Genomic DNA, 19,643 nt, shown 5'->3' with positions numbered 1-19,643 from the left:
GTGCTGGTGCTCACACCTGTTCTGCTGTAATGCTGCTTTTCTTCATCAGCTACACTACAGAGCTGTCAGGACCTGCTGTGCACAGCTTCGAATGTGCAGGTGCAGCTGCCTCAGCTCTTCCCATGGAACAGGTCCCTTTTCCTTCTTAGCCTGGTTTGTCTTCTTTGGGAGCTATCATAGCATGCAGACACTGAAGCTGCCTGACTATGCCCTAAATCTGTAGGATCATTAATTATTCCAGTCTGCCACACTCTCCTTAACCTACTCAGGCAGCTAAAGGGTGCCTGATAAAGTGCTGGAGTGTTCTGGTAGGAGTGGATTTTGAGTTCTTTAAGGAATTTATTTTTTTAAGGATGAAAGCAAGCTGACTTGGTTAATGTTCCTAAACTGGCCTGCTTTCCCAAGGTTGAGAACATCTGTATGAGACAATATTCTTGCTTCTTGGGACAGGCAAATTCCAGGGGTCCACTCCAATCCTACCCACCATGTGGTTCTTATCAGAGCCTCCTCAATAGGTTGCCAGGTTATAGGCATGGAGTAACCTTTGTGTTCTTTCCAGACTCCACAAATACAGGCTGAGTCTCGTGGGGAAACTGAAGAGCCTACATGAATGGGCCAGTGCCTGGGCAAAACTGCTGTCCTGGCAGCCTGGTCGTGCACCTATGTGCACAGTCTCCAGACAAGTCCCAAAATGCTGTGTCAGTCTCATCTTCACTTTCTAGCTCTTCTCCCCCCTCTCTTTTTCCGCAAGTTGCGCTGCTTATGAAGTGTCACATGGGTTTATGCTGTTCTAGGAAATGTTATTTTTATTGTATGTTATTTCCCTCTCACCCAGTATGTACTTTTTCTTTTTAGAGCTGGATCCAAATGCATCCTCAGCCTGCTGTATTAGAGCTGTTCCTGCTTAAGGTCAAGGAGAACATCTCCTGCTAATTCATCATGACATAATATCTGGTCTCCTGCTCCACCCACAGGATAAGTTTCTTGCTTCCTCTTGGTCTACACAGATGTGACTCCAGGTGTTCAGCTGCCTTGCCTAACACAGGTAGGTTTTAGCTCTTTGTGACCTGTTTTAGTCAGGAAGGATGTGTCTGTGCTTTGGACTGGGGATGGAAAATGTTTGCCTTTGGGCTTATGGGAAATACTATGTTGTGAAATAAATCCTAAGATGCCAGCTTGCTGCTGCTGACATAAACTGGTCATTCGAATAGCCAGTTAATTCTGTGGTAGTTGTGCTAGTGTTGCCAGGAAGATGCTGATCTGGCAGAGTGGACTGGCTCAGAGGAAGTGACACTGGAGGATGTACTTGCTAAGAGGAGGAGTAGTAGTAGAAGTATTCTTTGTAGTAATTCATTACTCCATTTGCCACAAGTAAACATGATTAGTTCTTGTCCGGTGGTTATTGATCTGTGGGGTTCTCATGCTTCTCAGTGCAGGTTTAAATTAGCTCTTCCCATCTAGGAAGACTTCTTCAGTACCTGCTGTTCCTGGATGGGCACTGGTCATCTCCATGATAAGGTGTCCAAATCTGCCACTCACATCTTCATTTTCTACCGTTAGTTACATTCTTCTTGTTGCATCCACTGTGAATATCCACCTGTAGCTACCTGTCTGTTTTCCCAGCCAGTACACAGCATGCCTGTAGGGGAGTTTTGTTTTTTCCACCCTGGGATTGGTGACTTCTCACCTTTCACAGCCTACACAGGTCACTCACCTGTGTGGAGTATGAAAACTCCTTCAGTTTTTTGTTGAAGATGTTAATGTAAACATTCCGTTCTCTTTATCACCGGGCACTATCTCCTTGCCCAGTGCAGTGCTGCCACAGTGGTTTCCAAGCAGAGTGCTTGGGCTAACACCTAGAATTTGGTGGTCTCTCCTTGAATTGAACAGCATTCCACGAGCTTATCTTTTCTGGAAAGATGAAGCTGGAGGAATTGAATGGATCTTAATTTAAACTGTGAAGGATTAGGAGTTCAGATGTTATACCAGGGGAGTTATCCAGGTTTTCCATTTATGTAGAAATGTCCTGGGTACATGGAACCAAGCAGGTATCTACAATTTATTGCCTTTTCATCTAGCTCACAAGGTTGGCACTGTGCACACTCTACATTGTGTTTTCATAATGCAAGCACTGCCTAATAGGTCTTGTTCTGGGAATGTTCCTCAGAGGTTATAAAGTGAGGTGTGTTTCATTTCCTCAGAGGTCATCAAGTGAGGTGTGAACTGACAGCCTGAGGTGCCCTTGTCAGTTGTTTCCAATATTCACTGAGTAGATGTGGAAGTGACAATGGCACTGTTGTTTCTGTACCTGGATATATTTGAGAGCAAATATATCTGGCAGCTTTGTGCTGGACAAGAATCTCATTAATTTTATGGAAAGCTGTTTTAGTCTTCCCTCCACTTTTTTAAAAAACTCTGCATTCACCAGTTTCAGAGTTTGAGAGACAAACTTCCTATCCTTCCTTCCTTCCTGGCCTCTTACAGTCCTGTAGCTTTCTCTGTTTTCTGTACTGGTATAGAACAGGTGGTGTCTGTCTGTCTGTGATCAGTGCCCAAAGCAAGGGATAGAAGCATTTCTCCCTGAACAGAACTAGCCTTAGCTAGCTTGAAGGCCTTAGCTAGACTGAAGAATTTGCCTGCTCCAAGAATGTTGGTGTAAGATTCTATTCAACACTGTATTTTTTACCTTTTTCACCCCCAAATTTGGCACGCTTACTCTCTGCCTGTGAATAAATTTCTTAAAATTACTTGTTTAAAGGTAGTTCAGCTCCTTTCAAGATCCTAAACTGCAGTAAATCTAAAAATATTTAACAATTTACCAGTTAAATATTTTTAGATTTACAGGCACAGCTATTGCATTGAAGTGGGAAATCATGTAAACTTAACTTTTCAGCATGTGGCCTTTGGTTTGCAAGTATGCTTTTGATGAGCAACTCCCCTGTGGAGACAGGCTCCCTTTCCCCCCTGTGGAGAAAGTTGGGGCTGTTCAGTCTGGAGAAGAGAAGGTTATGTGGAAGTGTCTGAAGGGGCTGCAGGGGAGCTGGAGAGGGGTTCTTTGTCAGTAACTGCAGTAATAGGAAAAGGAGTAATGGGTACCAATTGAAAGAGGGGAAATTTAGGTTAGATATTAGGAAGAAATTTTTACTATGAAGGTAGTTAGACACTGGCACATGTTGTCCAGGAAGTTGTGGATGCCTCGACCCTGGCAGTGCTCAGAGCTGGGCTGGATAAGGCCTGGACTGACCTTGTCCAGTGGGAGGTGTCCCTGTCAGGGCAGAGGGGCTTGGGACCAGATGATTTTTAAGTCCACTCCAACCCCTTAATGTTTTATGAGTCTATGATGTGAAAGAAATTTGACTGCACTTGGTGAAATTGTGAGGCCCAACAAAGTATGGTATTGAGAATTTATAAATGTATTAATTTTAAAGTATTAAACCAGTCATTTTCCCCTGGCAAATACTATGATTCATGGCAACGGCAGAATTTACAGTTAAAAGGTGGTGTCTACATAGAACAGAAGAGCTGTGTTTGCAGCTCTGAGACCAGTGAGGAATGATTTTAAAATGTTACTTGCAGATTTTTAAGCTTTCCGTTTTCAGGATAGAGAGAGGACATAGTGGAAGGTTACTTGAAGGGTTTTATTATTGTTTGTTTCTTTGAGATCATAGGGGTACCCACATAGTAACTGAATGGGCGGGCAGGCTGGTCACTCTGCGTGGACAGAGGCCAATCTTAGCAGTGGCAGGAGAAAGTACAAAGCTCATTCACTGAGGGTCACAGAGGGATGGAATGGTATGGGTTGGAAGGGGCCTTCACAGACCACCTTGCTGTATCCCAGCATTTCACCTCCCTCATTGTAAAAAATGTCTTCCTTAGGTCTAATCTAAAACTGCCCTCTTTAAAACAGCAGTTTAAAAATGTTGTCCCTTGTCCTGTCTTATAGGCCTTGGTAAAAGGTCTCTCTCTGTCTTTCTTACAAGTCCCATTTAAGTACTGGAAGGCTGCAAGAAAATCTCCCTGGAGCCTTTTCTTTTCTCTTGTCTCTCTCAGCCCATCTCCAGAGCAGAGGGGCTTCAGCCCTCAGAGCATCTCTGTGGCCTCCAACAGATCCATGTTTGTCTTGTGGACCGCAGGTGAGGTCTGACAAGTGCAAACAGGAATAATCCCCCCCATCCATGCTGTCTGTGCTGCGGGATTAGCCCAGGACACAGGTTGTTTCTGGGACATCAGCCCTCATGGGCCAGGATCTGTTCCTGCAATAAATGAGATGGAGAATTGGTGATGATCAAAATGGAGAAGGCTGAGGTACTCAACAACTTTTTTCATGCTCAGTTTTCACTTTTAATTGCTCTTCCCAAATCTCTGGAGTCCCTGAATGTCATGGTAGGGACAGGGGGAATGAAGCCCTGCCCACTGTAGGAGTACATCAGGATCTAGACCATCTGAGGAACAGGTACAGACAGAAGTCCATGGGACCTGATGAAACACATGCCAGGGTCCTCAGGGAGCTGGCTGATGGTGAATCCTATCTCTCCTTAGTAATCTGTATTCATCAAAGAGCATCCCATGACTGGAGAAGCCAGTCACCAACCCCAGCCATGAAGCCAGGTGCTGATCCACACTGATCATGGTTGTTTAATGTTAATGGATCTTATGCTAAAAGAAGCTTTTAGATGATATGACACCCATATTTTACTGAGCACTAATGGATTTCCATTGGTCCTTACTGTGAGCCTTATACCTTCCACAAAGACAAGCTGGTTAACCACTGGAAATTTAAATGTGACATACTGCTTGTAGACCTACCAGTGGAGGGTTTAAGAACTTGGACAAATATCTGTTAAGAAGGGTTTTGGCAGATCAAGGCTGACTTGGGGCAAGGAAGGATTTGAAGCTCTAAAGGCCATGCCAGCCCCTCTGCTTGTTCTCTTAATACTTAGCATTATTGTATGAATCAAAGTCTCTAGTCCAATGGTGTCTGTATGTGGTTTGTAAGTAATTTTTGTGCCAGGTTTGTGCTTGGTAGTCCAGACATATCTTGGTAAGGAAGTGAACTAGTGTGGACTGCTAAGAACAGCATAGATCTAGATCTATGCATAGATCTCCCTGGGATGTGCACAGACCAGCTAGGGGACCAAGGCAGTGTGCTCTGAGACAGGGGGCACCTGAGAAGCATCTGCTGTCATAACTTTGCTCTGGACTGTCCGGTACTTTCAGTCTCGACCATCCTCTGAAGTAAATGGTGGCCTGTGTTTTCTGGGCATTTGGCACATACAGGCTTTGCCAAGTGGTTTACAAGTTTGAGAAAACTGGATGCCCCTTATCTAGTTACTGCTTTTTGCATCTTCAATGTCTCTTGGCAAGTGCTATGTCAGTTAGTGCCCCAGGCTGCCTATCTTTCATGAAAAACATTCAATTCATTTTGAACTCAGTCCTCCATTTTTGTTGGTGATCCTCAAGTTCTTTTGTTACAAGATAATGTGCTCCTTTCATCACAGTGACAATTTTTATTCTGTATATTTCCCCCCTCCTCTGCAATATTAACAGGCACTCTGCTTCAGCTCCTCTCCATAAGAGGGTTACTTTGTATGTAGTCTTTCTATATCTCTACGGTTATAATTCTGCTGTATGCTCTTAGAGATGAGACCAGCACTGGCTGCAGTGTGATAAAAAGCCAGTACTGAACTGATACTGTGCTCTGTAATGTCTTCTGTCAAGCTCTTCATAACTCCTTCAAATTTTATTTTCTAAGTGAATGCTTCTGTCAAGTGCTGCAGTCATCCTCACCCATTAATATCTTTAACTATGTAAATTGCACACAAAGTTGTAATTAGTGGAGTCCTGTCTTTTGTTTGAAGACTTGGTGTGTAAGTGTGCCACTGCAGGTAAGGAGTCACCGTGTCTTCTGTAGAGAAAAACACATGTGCCCCAAGGGTCTATTATGTTCTTATTCTGTTCTCCATTGTGTCCCTATTTTAGTAGGATTAGAATTCTTTTATACGTTACGTAAATGAAAGTGGGCTTGTCAGCATATTGCATTTCAGTGTTTTGAAAATGGCTCTCAGCCAGGTTTCCAACGAATATAAAAGCTAACAAGGGCAATAGATAGTCAATAAAGAAAACTCCTCATAAGCAGTAAGAAAAAGCAGTGACTCATACAATGGTTGAGGTTGGAAGGGCCCTCTGGAGGTCATCAAGCAGAACTGGTTGCCCAGGTCCATGTCCAGACAGCCTTTCAATATTTCCAAGCTGGGAGACTCTACAACGTCTGGGCAACCTGTCACCCTCACTGTAAAACACTATTTGTTGATGTGCCAAGGGAACATCTTGTGTTTCAGTTTGTGCCCGTAGCATCAGATTCTGTCACTGGGCACCCCTGAAAAGAGCCTGGATCCATCCCCTTTGCACGGTCCCATCAGGAATTTATATACATTAATGAGCCTTCTCCAGACTGAGCAGCACCAGCACTCCTGGCCTTTCCTCACAGGAGAGATGCTCCAGTCCCTTTGTCATCTTCATGGCTCTTCTGTGCACTCCCCAGTATGTCCATGTCTCTCTTGCTGGGCACAGCACTCCAGCTGTGGCCTCACCATGCTGCAGTGAGGGGCAGGATCCCCTCCTGGCACTGGGGCCAGTGCAGCCCAAGTGCCCTGTGGGTTCCACTCAGGGTTTTTGTCTGACAAACTGCTCTTGGGCTGAGTCACCCCCAGCACATCCTGATGCCTGGGGTTGTCCTTCCCCAGGGGCAGCAATTTGCACTTGCTGGTGAATTTTGCCAGGAATGTAAGGGTATGTGCGAGGTGAGAGTACATCTCTTCCTCTTTAAGGTCAGGCAGTCAAGGAGGTTCTCCATGCAGAGGGGATAATAAGTAAATGGGGAAAGGGCTACAGAAAAAGAGAGACACTGTTAGGCTGTTAGTCAAGGGATAATGGCAACAAAGCCCAAGAGCTGACTTCCACTGACTGATGAGCCTTTAGGAAACTGCTGGCATGGCTTTCAAGAGGTCTAAACTGGATTAGAGCAATCCTTGGGACACCAGGAGTTGCTGATGGTGGTGGCTGTAGAAGGATGAATAAATGTTGTGTTTCTGTGCTTTTTTGGTTCCCCATTGGTGCTCAGTGTATGATGAATGATTTCCAAAGGTCTAAGTAATGAAGCAACAAAATTAGATGATAATGCAACATTTTTTGGTGCAACAGAACCTAAATCTGTCTCTTAGGATTGAGGAAGAGTTTCAAAACTGGATGATAATATGGCAGAATAAATTTATATGTAAAGTGCATAAAGAAAATAAACCTGCTAATGTAGCCACATCATTGCTAAAATGATCTCTTTCAGCTCAGGAAAGAAATCTTGGCATCTTCATAGAGAGTTCTCTGTAAACCCGAGCTTAACAGTAGTGATTAAAATGAAAACTTTGATGTTAGATATTACAGGAAATGAATTAACGAAGCTGAAGTTACTGTTGTAATATTGTATAAATCTGTGGCTCTCCTGTGTCATGAAGAGAGAATGGAGTTTCATATCCCTTAAGATGCAGTGACTAGTAGAACAAGAGGAATTCTAGAAAAAGTGATTAGGATATGAGAGGTGGAGAGATTTCCATCAGAGGAGGCATGTGTGAATTCTTTAGAGAAATGATATATGAAGGTAAAAGTGCTAGAGATCATCAGCCACAACTGAGGAAAGGTAAAGCACAAATGGACTTAGAATTTATAGAAGATACAGGCATGTGATGAAATTATGAAGCGACAGGCTTAAAACTAGTACAAAGTATTTTGGGTATTGGGGTTTTTTTTCAGTTGAATGTAAGCCTGGATGCCACCAGGTGGGCAGGAGCCAAGGGCACCTGGCTTATACCAGACTGGTGTGGGCACAGCCCCGGGGCAGTGCTTGTGCTTGTGCTGGCCCTGCTGAGCCACCTCCAGTGCTGGGGGCAGCTCTGGGCCCCTCGCGACAAGAAGGACATGGAGGGACTGGAGCTTGTCCAGGGAGTGGAGCTGGGAAGGGAACGGAGCCCCAGGAAGGGCTGAGGGAGCTGGGAAGGGGCTCAGCCTGGCAAACGGGTTCAAGTTGTTGGGAAATACTTATTTACTGAAAGGGTTCTGAAGCCCCAACACAGGCTTCTCAAGGAAGTATCAGGGTCACCGTTCCTGGCAGGAAGATAAAAGACATGTAGACATGACACTTGTGGACATGGCTTAGTGGTGGACTTGGCAGTGCTGGACGTATGTTGTATTTGATGATCTTGAAGGTCTTTTCCAACCTAAGTGATTCTGTACTTCTCTGATTAGTAAGTGGACCATGTTTCCCTTCAGTCTTAGGGCACTGCAGTGCATTCAGTCAGTAAACTGAGGCGTAAGGGTGGAGAAGGGGTCCCTCTGCTGCCAGGAACGCCAAGCCACCAGGCTTGCCCATTATGAGACATGCTGTCCATTGATCCTTTCCGCTCAGACCCTAGCAGGGTCTCCTTCCCCACATCAGGTATATGGAGCAGGAGGCCCCTATTTCAGTTGACACTCCTCCCAAAATTGCAAATCTTAAGTATCAGTGCAGTCTTTTCAGAAGGATGGGGAAAAGGCTGGGGTGAGGGAGGAGGGAGAATGTGAAACGGGATTGGGTGGCACCAGCACTGCATCCTGCAGCCCAGGGAACCGCCTTGCTCCTCCTGCATGGCTGCAGTGCAGATCCCACCTCCACACAGGTCCCGTGCTGCAGGAGCTCCCCGCGGTGACCTGGCCAAGGCGGCCGCAGCGGGGCAGTGCGGACCTGCCAGGACCGTGTCCGTGCTGAGCCTGGCTCCAGGGCAGTGCGGACCTGCCAGGACCGTGTCCGTGCTGAGCATGGCTCCAGGGCAGTGCGGACCTGCCAGGACCGTGTCCGTGCTGAGCATGGCTCCAGGGCAGTGCGGACCTGCCAGGACCGTGTCCGTGCTGAGCATGGCTCCAGGGCAGTGCGGACCTGCCAGGACCGTGTCCGTGCTGAGCATGGCTCCAGGGCAGTGCGGACCTGCCAGGACCGTGTCCGTGCTGAGCCGGGCTGCGGGAGCTGCTCCTGCCCTGGCTGGCAGGAGTCTGCCGTGTGCTGCTGCCGCTGCCTAGGGCCGCCGGTGCACAGAGCCGGCTGATTTTACAGACCTGTTCTGGCTAAAACAAGTGGCAAAGACAGAGGAGAGATGGGCGCTGCCTTTTGCCAGCCAGCTTTTCTGGAAGTGCAGTTCTAGACCACAGGAAACCTGTGGAGAGGAAGGAATCTGTTTTAGTGCACATTAGATCAGTGAGAGTGAATTGAAAGAGCAGCAGGACAGCAGGAGAAAAGACAGGCATGCAGAGGTGTGTAGGTTGACAATGTCATTTTAAGTGTTGATATCAAAACCAGATATTAGGGATAATCTGACATATTATAGCAAAACGCTTAAAACATATTCTGAAAACAGGAATGGAAGAGTGATTGATGTGCTTAACTGGGGGAGGTGATTATGACTGTGTAAAACTCTTTATGGTCTTAAAGATGCTGAAATGCTTTGGGCACAATCTCCAAAAGCCAGTGGCTGTCTCCTTGGCAACAGGAAGGCATCTATCTGTTCCCATGGCAACGGACTGGAGGGGTGCTCAAGGAGGGCTTGTGCAGAGCTCCTCAGCGCAGGCTCCCAGCTCGTTGCTCCTCCCTGGAGCAGAGGCTGTGGGCACATTCAGGTGCTCCGATCCTGCAGCTGACAAGGAGGAGTGAACTGGAAGTGTTCCTGCTCCCTGTGTAAAACTGATTAATTATGCAGTGTTGTTTCATCTGGGGAGTTCCTTCCTAATTGCCAGCATTAAAGAGTTCTTTGCAGCTCCCCATAAGGAAAGTAGGATTTTTGCTATCCAGAGAGGCATCAGAGAATGTTTGATGTTGATTCTTTCAAAGGCGTGGACAGACAGATCTGAAAAAACAGGAAACAACGTATATGCAAAGAGTCTGTGTTGTATTGCACTAAATAGTTTATTTAGTTGTTGTTTTGCACTGGGTGATTTGAAATTTGCACTGAGTAGTCCTTATATTGGGCAAAATAGTTTGTTGTGTCACGTGGATTGTTATTCCCTTCTCCCATCACATGGTCTCTCCCTCATACACCCCTCTGCCCTTTACCCCCTGGTGGTCTGTCCCCTGGTTGTCCCTACCCTTGCCCCTCCTCCGTGGTACCCCATTGTCTGCAGTCCTCTTCCCCCGCCCCCATTCCTCGGGTATAAAAGTCCCCTGCGAAAAGGGGACAACCTCTTTCCTACCTGGGGGTCGCCCGAGTCTGAGGTGTCCCTTCCCAAGCCAATAAACAGGACACCATCCCCACGTGGAGAAGAGCACTTCTTGTCTTTGCTTTCGTCCATGTAAGAGCCTGTGGGCCAGGGTCCATGGCTAGCCAGAGTGGACTCAAACAACAGCCCGAGAGACACGGCTCTCACAAGTCTGCATCTCAGCAGCCCTTTCTGATGTCTAAAAGGAGAATTGTGCAGAGACACTGACAGGCCTATCTGCTCTAGATCCACCACATAAAAACTGCTAATAAAGTAAGCAAATTATGTACGATAGGCACCAGTTCTTCTAAACTCACTGTGATTCTTTTTTAAGGGAGCCAACTCATATTTGGCACCAGAAATAGGATTGAAGCATGGTTTGATGTTTTCATCTTTTTTAAATATGAGACATGGGATGCAGAAGCACTAATAGAACATTGATAATTTCAAAGTGATCAACTGAGAAAATTATTCTAGGAGCAGCATTTTGAATGCATTTCTGTGTATTGTGTGTAGGTATTACTAAGCAGTGTTTAGTTTCTTTCATCAACAGCCTGCTTTTTATTCCAGTAGCTTCTTTCTAGTCCTGCATTAAAGAATAGCAAAACAGAAATGCATTACTTAACTTCATTAGCATACTGTTTTGCTCCCTAATATGTACCTTTTAAGGCAAAAAACCACTTTCAATCGCTGCTGCTGGACTAGCATATATGCTTGCAGGTAAAGGCACTCCAGGTGTTTTGTCCTTGCCTTGTTTCAGCTCCAGTCTCCAGGCTGTGGTTCCTCATACAAATTCACTACATGTTGATTGGGCAAGTTGATTGAGTTACTTGTCATGCTTAAGTCTTTCCTGAGTAGAATAATAAAATCACAGAATGGTTGAAGTTTAAAAGGATCTCTTGAGATTGTGTGTTCCGACCTCCCATCTCAGAGCTGGGTCAGCTTGAGCAATTTGCTGACTACCAAGTTCAGTGATCTTGTGAATATCTGCAGTGATGGAGTGAACTTGCTCTTTGGGCAATCTTTTCTAAGTAAAAACCTGTTCACCTGTTGTATATCGTGTTGTTGTCCATCTGGTTCAAACATTCCCTAATCTTGTCTTCCTTCATTGACATCAAGTCTTCCTAGCTTCAGACTGGTCTTAGGAGCCTGGAATTCCTGACAGCCAATCTTGCCAATAAAGAAACATGCAAAGAAGGCATTCAATACTTCAACTTTTTCTGTGTTCATTCTCAGCAAATCCCCTCCCCAGTAAGCCTACATTCTCACCTGTCTTTTACTGCTGAGATATTTGTAAAAACCTTTCTATCCTCCCTTCATGTTCCTCCCTAGATTCAAGTCCAGGTGGACTTTTGTTATCCTGATTACATCCCTGCAAGCTTGGACACTGTCTCTGTATTCCTTCTGGGTCACCTGTCCCTGCTTCTGCCTCTTGTAATGGTTCAGCTCAGTCAGGAGCTCCTTGTTCATGCATGCAGGCTTCCTGCTGCTTTTGATTAATTTCCTGCCTGTGGGATGAACCAGTCTTGAATTTGGAGGTGATTTCTGAAAATCAACCAGATCTCCTGGAACTCTCTTCTTTCCAATTGATTGATTGTTTTCTATCCTGGTCCATCCTCTCATGTTCCTGAAATATCACGTCATGGTCTAGCCAAGGCTGCTCTGACCTTCACGTTCCTGACCAGTTCTTCCATGCCCAGCAGAACACCTCTCTTTGTCTGCTCCTCAGCTGCCCATGTTAGGAGTTCATGGTCAGTGTGACCCAGAAGCCTCATGGATTGCTTGTGCCATGCTTTGTTGTGCCCTTAGCAGATACTGGGGTGGTTGAAGTCTTCCATGAAGACCAGAGACTGTGGACAAGGGGATTTTTCCTGCTGTCTGTGGTCTCACTATTTCTCCCCCAGCAGGTGGTCTGCAGCAGACACCTACCATGGTGCTACATGCTGGTCCACCTGATAACTCTGATCCTAACTCTGGTCTGCAAGCTCTCAGCTCATGCTCTGTCCATCCCAAGATGGAGCTCTAAGTGCTCCAGCCACACACTTGGCTGAAGGGCAGCTCCTCCTCCTCAGCCCCCAGCCTGCCCTTCCTGAAGAGTCCTAAAGGCTGCACAGCACTCCCGTCCTGTGAGGTGTCAGTTACCGTGGAATTCAGTGCATGTTCAGGGTGAAAAGGGACCAAAGAGATCATCTCTAACAGCGTTGGTGTTCAGAAGCTTTCTGGAGGAGGGAGAGATGGGCTGTCAGTCTGGGAGCAGATAGGGCACTGTTGCTACAGGAATCAGGAGAATGTGTCACAGCTTCATCAGTCTGAAGATAGAGACTGAGGGCCTTCTGCCCTCCAGACACAGGCAAATGGTAGAAAAAGCATTTCACATGTTCCTGCTCTCTCAGATGCTTTGCTACAGGGAGACTGCAACAGGATCAAGAACTGAAATATTAATTATTGGAGTTATCTGTGGTCCATTCTTCACCAGCTGCCAGACAGAACAGTAATTTTCTGGGGGTTTTCTTCAGGGCTTTGTCTGGTTTGAAATGTCAGAGACCTTTTGTTTCTGCAGGCAGGCAAGAGGTTTTATCTTTTGATAGACAAATGGAGTTGAAGTATAAGGGAAGATCATAAGCCTTACAATAAGGCCATAACAGGAGAGGGATGCAGGTCTGGAACTGATTTTGATTAAATAATCTCTTACAAGGAGCTGTTGACTCCTTGCAGCACTGTGGAAGAGAAAAGGCATCCTGGGGTTGCATGGCAAAGTGGATGCAAGGCAGGGTAAAATCAGCAAATGCATAAGGCTGATGGGATGCAGAGGGATGCAGAATTGGGCCTTTATCTATATGCAGTATCTGTACTGCACATAGACAATTTCAGAGCAAATTTTTGTCTGTGGCATTCCAAGAGGATTTAATCAGTGTGGAAAAAAAAAAGTATTTGCCAAGTTCAGAAGAGACAGAATTGCAGTTTTGTGATGTGCAATAGCAAGAGCTTGAACTGGGGAGAGGAAGGATTGACTTGAATAGAAGGAGGTGGAGAAACAGAAGATAAGAAAAAATGAGTAACTGTCAAAATAAAATCAGCCAAGTGGAAGAGTTGCTAAAGATCAATCACAGCAGAAAAGGAGTAAGTAATGTGATAGAAGAACCTTTTCTGAAGAACAGAAATATGACAAGCTTTTTTTGTGTTGGAATATTTCTTAGCGTACCCTGTATTTCTTATTATCAGAATATTAGTGATTAACTTTCCATTACATAAACTTTTCACTAATTTTTTAGGTTTGTTTCATGCTTTTTTAGATTAGGTGAATAATCTAAAAAATCTAATAATCTACTGGAGATTAATGTCCAAGATCTGAACTAAAAGGATTTAAAGAAATACTGTTTTAATTTTCATGGTATCTCAGATTTACAATAACAATTTAGAAAGCCTTTCTCTCTATAACCTTAGCAGATATTTATGTATTATTATTTGGCATAATATTTATAGTTAGCATTTGGTGTTGCTGTATCATATGTATATATATCAGCTTGGCTGTGTATTCTAATATATGTATCAGAACACTAGGGAATCTCTTTGAAGAAGCATAGTTACTTCCCAAGAGACAATAAGGTAGTTGAAATCCCCCACAAGTGTGTTATTTTTATGGTTTCAAGTTGCAGGCAGGGTATAAATTGATCTGAAAACAGGTGTCAAGGATGGGTGCAGAGGGTAGGAATTTGGTGGCTATTCCAAACAAGTGTAGCCAGACAGCTGGCATGCCTGTCGGGATGGCTGGTGTTCTCTATTCCACTGTGCTCCTTCTATTTCCATCCGCTAACTTCATCTGCAAACTGTCAAGGTCAGAGATGACATTGTTCTTAGCTGAACCTCCTTATACTCTCAGGAACCAGAAACTAGTGAGTCCCAAGAATGGGAAGGATTGTGATAGAGAAGGTGACACAAAGTACAACACACTCAGCTCTTCTTCCTCTGCCACTTAATGGCCCTGCACAAACACATCCCTCTCCTGGAAGTTCTCCAACGTAAACTCCGTTTTGAAAAGCTCTGAATGCCAGAATGATTAGACTTACGCTTCTGCGCCTTTGGAAGATGATTTAACAAGTACCTTGTGGCAGCACTTGTGTGCCTGGTCGCTCAGAGGTGCTTTCTCCCGGGATCGCTGCGGTGCGCACTGGGTGCCGGGTGACCCCAGCCAAAGGCAGCTTGTGCCTGGGAGCTGGGAGCTGCCAGCCTGCTGTGCCTGTGCTCTGCTGAGGGAGAGGAGCAGACAACCCCTGTGCTGTGCTGTGCTGTGCTGTGCTGTGCTGTAGCCAGGCCGTTTCCACTCCTGCAATGCTCAGTTGCTCAGATAGGCCTTAGCCAAAAGCCCATTGTCCAGCTGGAGCCCAAGTGCTGTAATCATGTTCCTGTGCCACGAGCTGCTGTGCTCATGGTCCTGTGATTTCATACATGGATTTATGTACTGGGTGAGTCAGCGGTGAAAGGATTAGCAAACCATCCTACCTGCCCTACACACATAGCACAGTTCTTCCATCTCAGGATTTATCTTCCATCAGCTTGATCTTTTCCAGCTTAAATCTCCTGTCTAACATTTTAGGCTGAGTTGAGTTTTTTATCCTTTCTCCTGATTGGCTGTGAAACTTTTCCAAAACCTTCTTGTGTGAGGATTTAATCTACAAATATTTTGCTTCTCTCTTTTAGATCTTTGAAGGAGGTAAAAAAAACCTGTACGTAAAACCCATCTTGAAGTCCATAGTAGTAATTTTCCTTCCACTTGTTTTTATTACTTGTTTATAACTTTTCAGTAATGTTACATACAAATTACATACAAATTATGTTCCTATTAAGAATTTCAGGCATATAATAATGTTTTACTACATTGCCTCTAAGTCACATTTGCAATTTCCCACTGTTGGCTGTTGTTTTTTTTTCCAAAGCCATTGTTTGGTGTAATGATGTACTGTTTGAGATTAACTTTGACTTTTTGGAGTAATCTGTAATTGTTGTAATCATTCTGCCAAATAAAATAATTTTAAAAGACATTCTGCCTTGTCTGGCAATGCAGTTTTTGTTATGATCACCACTATTGCTTGCTCTCAGTTCCATCATGTTCTAAGGCAGACATGATTGTATTCCCCTGTTAATTGTCCTTCCAGTTCAGCTGAAGTGGGAGCTGGATTTATGAGACAGTCCATGCCAAGACTGCTCTGTTTTTCCTTCTTTGGTTCTGTCCTTTCTCCAGCCTCCTAGTGCTCAATTCTTAAGCAGCTTTGCCTATGAATACAGCCTTCAGTCCATATTTACTTACTATTGATTTGCTAAAACTATGGACACTTTTCAAATGGTTTTCAGTGAGAACAGGATATAATTCCTAGCATTGCTAGTATTAATCAAAATGAACTGTAATGGACTCCTGAAAAACAATAAATCCTGTAGGTTTTCTGACAATACAGAAGGGCAAGACTACTCTAGGCAGATGCACTAGCTTCATCCTAAATCCATGCTAGGCTCAAGGATTATTTTTGAAAGAGAAAATAACTGAGCATGAGAAGGGTATGTGTGGTATGAAAAAGCAGCCTAAGTTTACTAATCTACTTTTTCTCAGATAAGTAGATTGATTCCTCACAAAGGAATCAGTGTCTTCTTGAGTGAAGCCTTTGATACAGTGTGATCTGAAAATTTGGCTGGGACTCAGAAGACAGGTAAAGCAGAACTGCAGAGTAGGGAAGGAGCTCAGTAAAGAAGACACAAAAGACATTGCAGTCTCTTCAGGATTTCTCTAGGGATTGGTGTCATTTAATATTTTCACTAATGCCCATGGCACAAAAATAGGCAATGTAATAGTGAAATTTGCTGCTGATGCAAATTGGTATTGTTGAAGCAGAAGAGAACAGGTTATGTGGGAAGAACTGCTTGACTGTGAACTACACAAACAGAACCAGCTGGTATCTGGTGCCAGTACAGTGCACAGCCATGCACTTGGGGCCTTGTCACTGGAGTAAGCACTGTATGCCAGAAGCGATCTATTGACAGTGCTTAAGAAGGAGAAACAGCCTGGTACTTCAGTTCATGTTCAAGAGAACATGGAGCTGTCACTGTCAGGATGTTGTGGAAGGCAGCTGTGAGCCTGGCGAGGTTTGATAGATTTTTGCTTGTGAGAAAAGTCTTACTGGCACACCAGCATGTGGCCTGGGCACTGGAGGTACAGTTCTGTCTGCCCTTGTTCTAGCCAGGTTAACTGGGACTGACAGAAAAAGATGGAATGATGAGAAATGGGCACAGAGTTTTAAGAAGGCAAATAACAGTTTCACTTGTTTAGTCGGACAAAAGGAGGAGTGAATGTGGATGTGACAAGTATGCAGAAATGCTTCAAAGTGTGAACATAAGACACAAAGGACCATTAAGGACAATGTTGATAAGAGTAAATAAAAATAGTCACAAAACCCCAGAACTCGGATTTTTAGCAGCTATCCTGAAGGAATACCCAGATTTAAAGTGTTGCACAATAAACTTATATCTGAAAAGGTTAGATGTGACATGGTTGCTGTTGATTATACATAGAATCAGAGAATTGTAGAATGGTTTGAGTAGGAAGGGACTTTCCAGCCCAACCAGTAAACCAGGTTGCTCCAAGCCCTGTCCAACTTGACCTGGAATACTTTTAGGGATGGGGCAGGCACAGCTTGTCTGGGCAACCTGTGCCAGGGCCTGACCACCCTCATTGGGAAGAACCAGTGGTTCCCTCAGTGAGTGACAGTGAGTGACAGCAGGTGAATATTCTAGATGCTCTTACCAAACGCACCCCAAAGCCATCATTCTGACCATCTTCATGATATTCATTCAAATATCATGAACATACACTTTCTGGACTAAGGGGGCAGTTAGTTGGAGGGTAGTTGTTGATAGGTCTTTCTCTCTGCTCCCTCAGGATTACCCACCAAGAATTCCTCTATTTCATTCACTTCTGAAAAATTCAAATATCTATTCCCAACTTACTTACTACTAACCTCTCACACTTTGCAGCTCTGCTCTGGCCCTGGGTTAGAGGATGAGGATTGTAGCTGCTGCTTGCAGTGCTCTGGTTCTTTGCTCAGATGTTTGAAGATGTTTGTGCACAGCTGTTGCTGCACACTCGGTGTAAAGAGGGATGGTGAGGATGGTGATGATGGAAAAGTGGAGGTAAAGGCATGTTAGAACTAGACAGCTTACCATGATGTCAAACAGAATTGACTAAAATATTAGTATGGTTGATGATAATTCTGATGACTCATTATTTTGTATCCTGTAATATTACATATATTTTATATATTTCTCTGTCTTTTAGCGTCCCTGCCTTTGATTGCTTTTAAAATAATCAAGAAATAAGTTTATCTCTTCACAGTGATGTTTGGAACCTTCAGAGACAGAGACAAACACTTCTCTTTGTCTTATTCCTTCCTTCCTTCCTTCCTTCCTTCCTTCCTTCCTTCCTTCCTTCCTTCCTTCCTTCCTTCCTTCCTTCCTTCCTTCCTTCCTTCCTTCCTTCCTCCTTCCTTCCTTCCTTCCTTCCTTCCTTCCTTCCTTCCTTCCTTCCTTCCTTCCTTCCTTCCTTCCTTCCTTCCTTCCTTCCTTCCTTCCTCCCTTCCTCCCTTCCTCCCTTCCTCCCTTCCTCCCTTCCTCCCTCCCTCCCTCCCGCCCTCCCGCCCTCCCGCCACGTCCTCCCCAATAAATTTTAGGAACACATACTGGAAAGGCCTAACAGAGAAAGGAACCTTTGTGTTACAAAATTTCAGTTTTTGTATGGAAATAAGGCAAAAGGAACCTCTGGAAATCAGCTGGTCCTCTGTCCTGTCTGCAGTCAGAATCCACACCAGGTCAGAATCCACACCACCCACATCACTCTGGATAGATGCTTGTCTAACCTGCTCTTGAAAGACCTTTGGCGATGAGGAGTCCCATCATTGCTGGACAAACTCTCCCAGAACATCTCTACTGTCACTGCTGTGCTTCTCCTTAATATCTAACATAAATCTTCCTGGGAGAAATTCAAGCTGTTATTTCCTGTACTCTGTGTATGGGGAGCAGCTCTTCCCTGTATTTGCAGCAGCCTTTTGGGCACCTGAAAACTGTTGTTTTCTCTTTATCTTGTGTGGACCTTACAGTTCTTGTCACACTTACTGTTCTTTCTTAACCTTCCTGGTTTCCTGGTTTCTCTCACGTTTCCTCTGATGCAAAGGTTGGTCTGGATGAGACACTGACAATTCATACCACAACAGAATTGCTTTGGAAGAGTTCCTCAGCAATTCTGGCAAAATTTAATTTTTCAACCTTAAGTAAATGTTGAGCTGGAACAGCTTGTGGCCTGGAGAGCTCAGAGGATGGGGAGAAGGAGGAGAGACAGAATGAGGAAAAATGAAGAATCTAGAGTACTGTTGTCAGTGCCTGTGCTGCCACCAAGGGGATGAGAGCAGTGGGGCAGCATTCCTTCACTGTCCTGATTTTCTGGGGCTTATCTGTTTATTTTGTGACAGTGTAGTACTGTTAACTCTCATTCAGCTTACGATCTATCATATCCCCAGATGTTTTTTCTGAAAAAAAAGTCTCTTCAGCCAGTTCTCCATCTTCTGTTTAGATAGTTGCTGGTTTATATCCTTATGCGGAACCCCCCACTGTTTCAGATGGAATTGTGGTTTGAAAAAAACAGGACACATCTCCAAGTCCTCAGGACTTTAATTTTCATAATCTCTTGTAGCAAACTGGTAACCTCTCCAAAGGAAATTATATAAGCATGTTCTCTAAGTACATTATCCATATTTTTAATGAGACTATTGAATAATTCTGAACTCAGGAACAAGTGGACATTTCTTTTGATTAAGCAGAGCCTCCGTCTTGGGATATTTTCTGGTTCCAGCATGTCTTCTATGCCACATTGCATCAATTCCAAAACTATTGCAGTTATTCTAAGTTTCGGTGAAAAGAGTGATGCTAACTTAAGTGAAACTTCGGTGAGGGAAATCACACCTGCTTAAGGCAACCAGCACTTTCATTACTTCTATAATTACCTACAGATCAAAAAATGAAAAGTAACAGCAAACATGTCTCCCTAAAACAACTTGGTTCATCTCTTTTCTAATCAGACCGTCTTAGTTTAACAGCCTGAAAAGCCCTGACTAACAGAAGTTAAACCAAACCACACACACCAAGTGGGCTCCCAGTGCCCCAGGAAGTACCAGGGAAGGGGATCAACCTTTCTCTGAAATGGAGTGGTCTGGGAATGGGACATGAAGCGAGCTGAAAGTGAGTAGGAATGAGGCTCCAGCACATGCTCAGCCTCCAGGAATGAATGGAGGAACACAAGCCTTGCACAGAACCCCACGGCACAGAGAGCTTCCAGG

At 44.5% G+C, this 19,643-nt stretch overlaps 1 protein-coding gene across 3 annotated transcripts in view; it reads left to right on the top strand.

Annotated features, from left to right (window-relative positions):
• Positions 1–19,643, top strand: part of SMARCD3 (SWI/SNF related, matrix associated, actin dependent regulator of chromatin, subfamily d, member 3) — a 77,658-nt gene that overhangs the window by 2,145 nt on the left and 55,870 nt on the right. For all 3 annotated transcript variants that reach the window (XM_050970933.1, XM_050970932.1, XM_050970931.1), the window contains exon 2: positions 856–1,045. The gene's annotated coding sequence lies outside the window, so the exon portion shown is untranslated. The remainder of the gene's footprint in view (positions 1–855; positions 1,046–19,643) is intronic.

This window comes from Serinus canaria, chromosome 2 (assembly GCF_022539315.1).
Source record: "Serinus canaria isolate serCan28SL12 chromosome 2, serCan2020, whole genome shotgun sequence".
Classification (NCBI taxonomy): domain Eukaryota; kingdom Metazoa; phylum Chordata; class Aves; order Passeriformes; family Fringillidae; genus Serinus; species Serinus canaria.
Note: the sequence above shows the minus strand (reverse complement) of the source record. Positions and strands in the feature narration are given on the sequence as shown.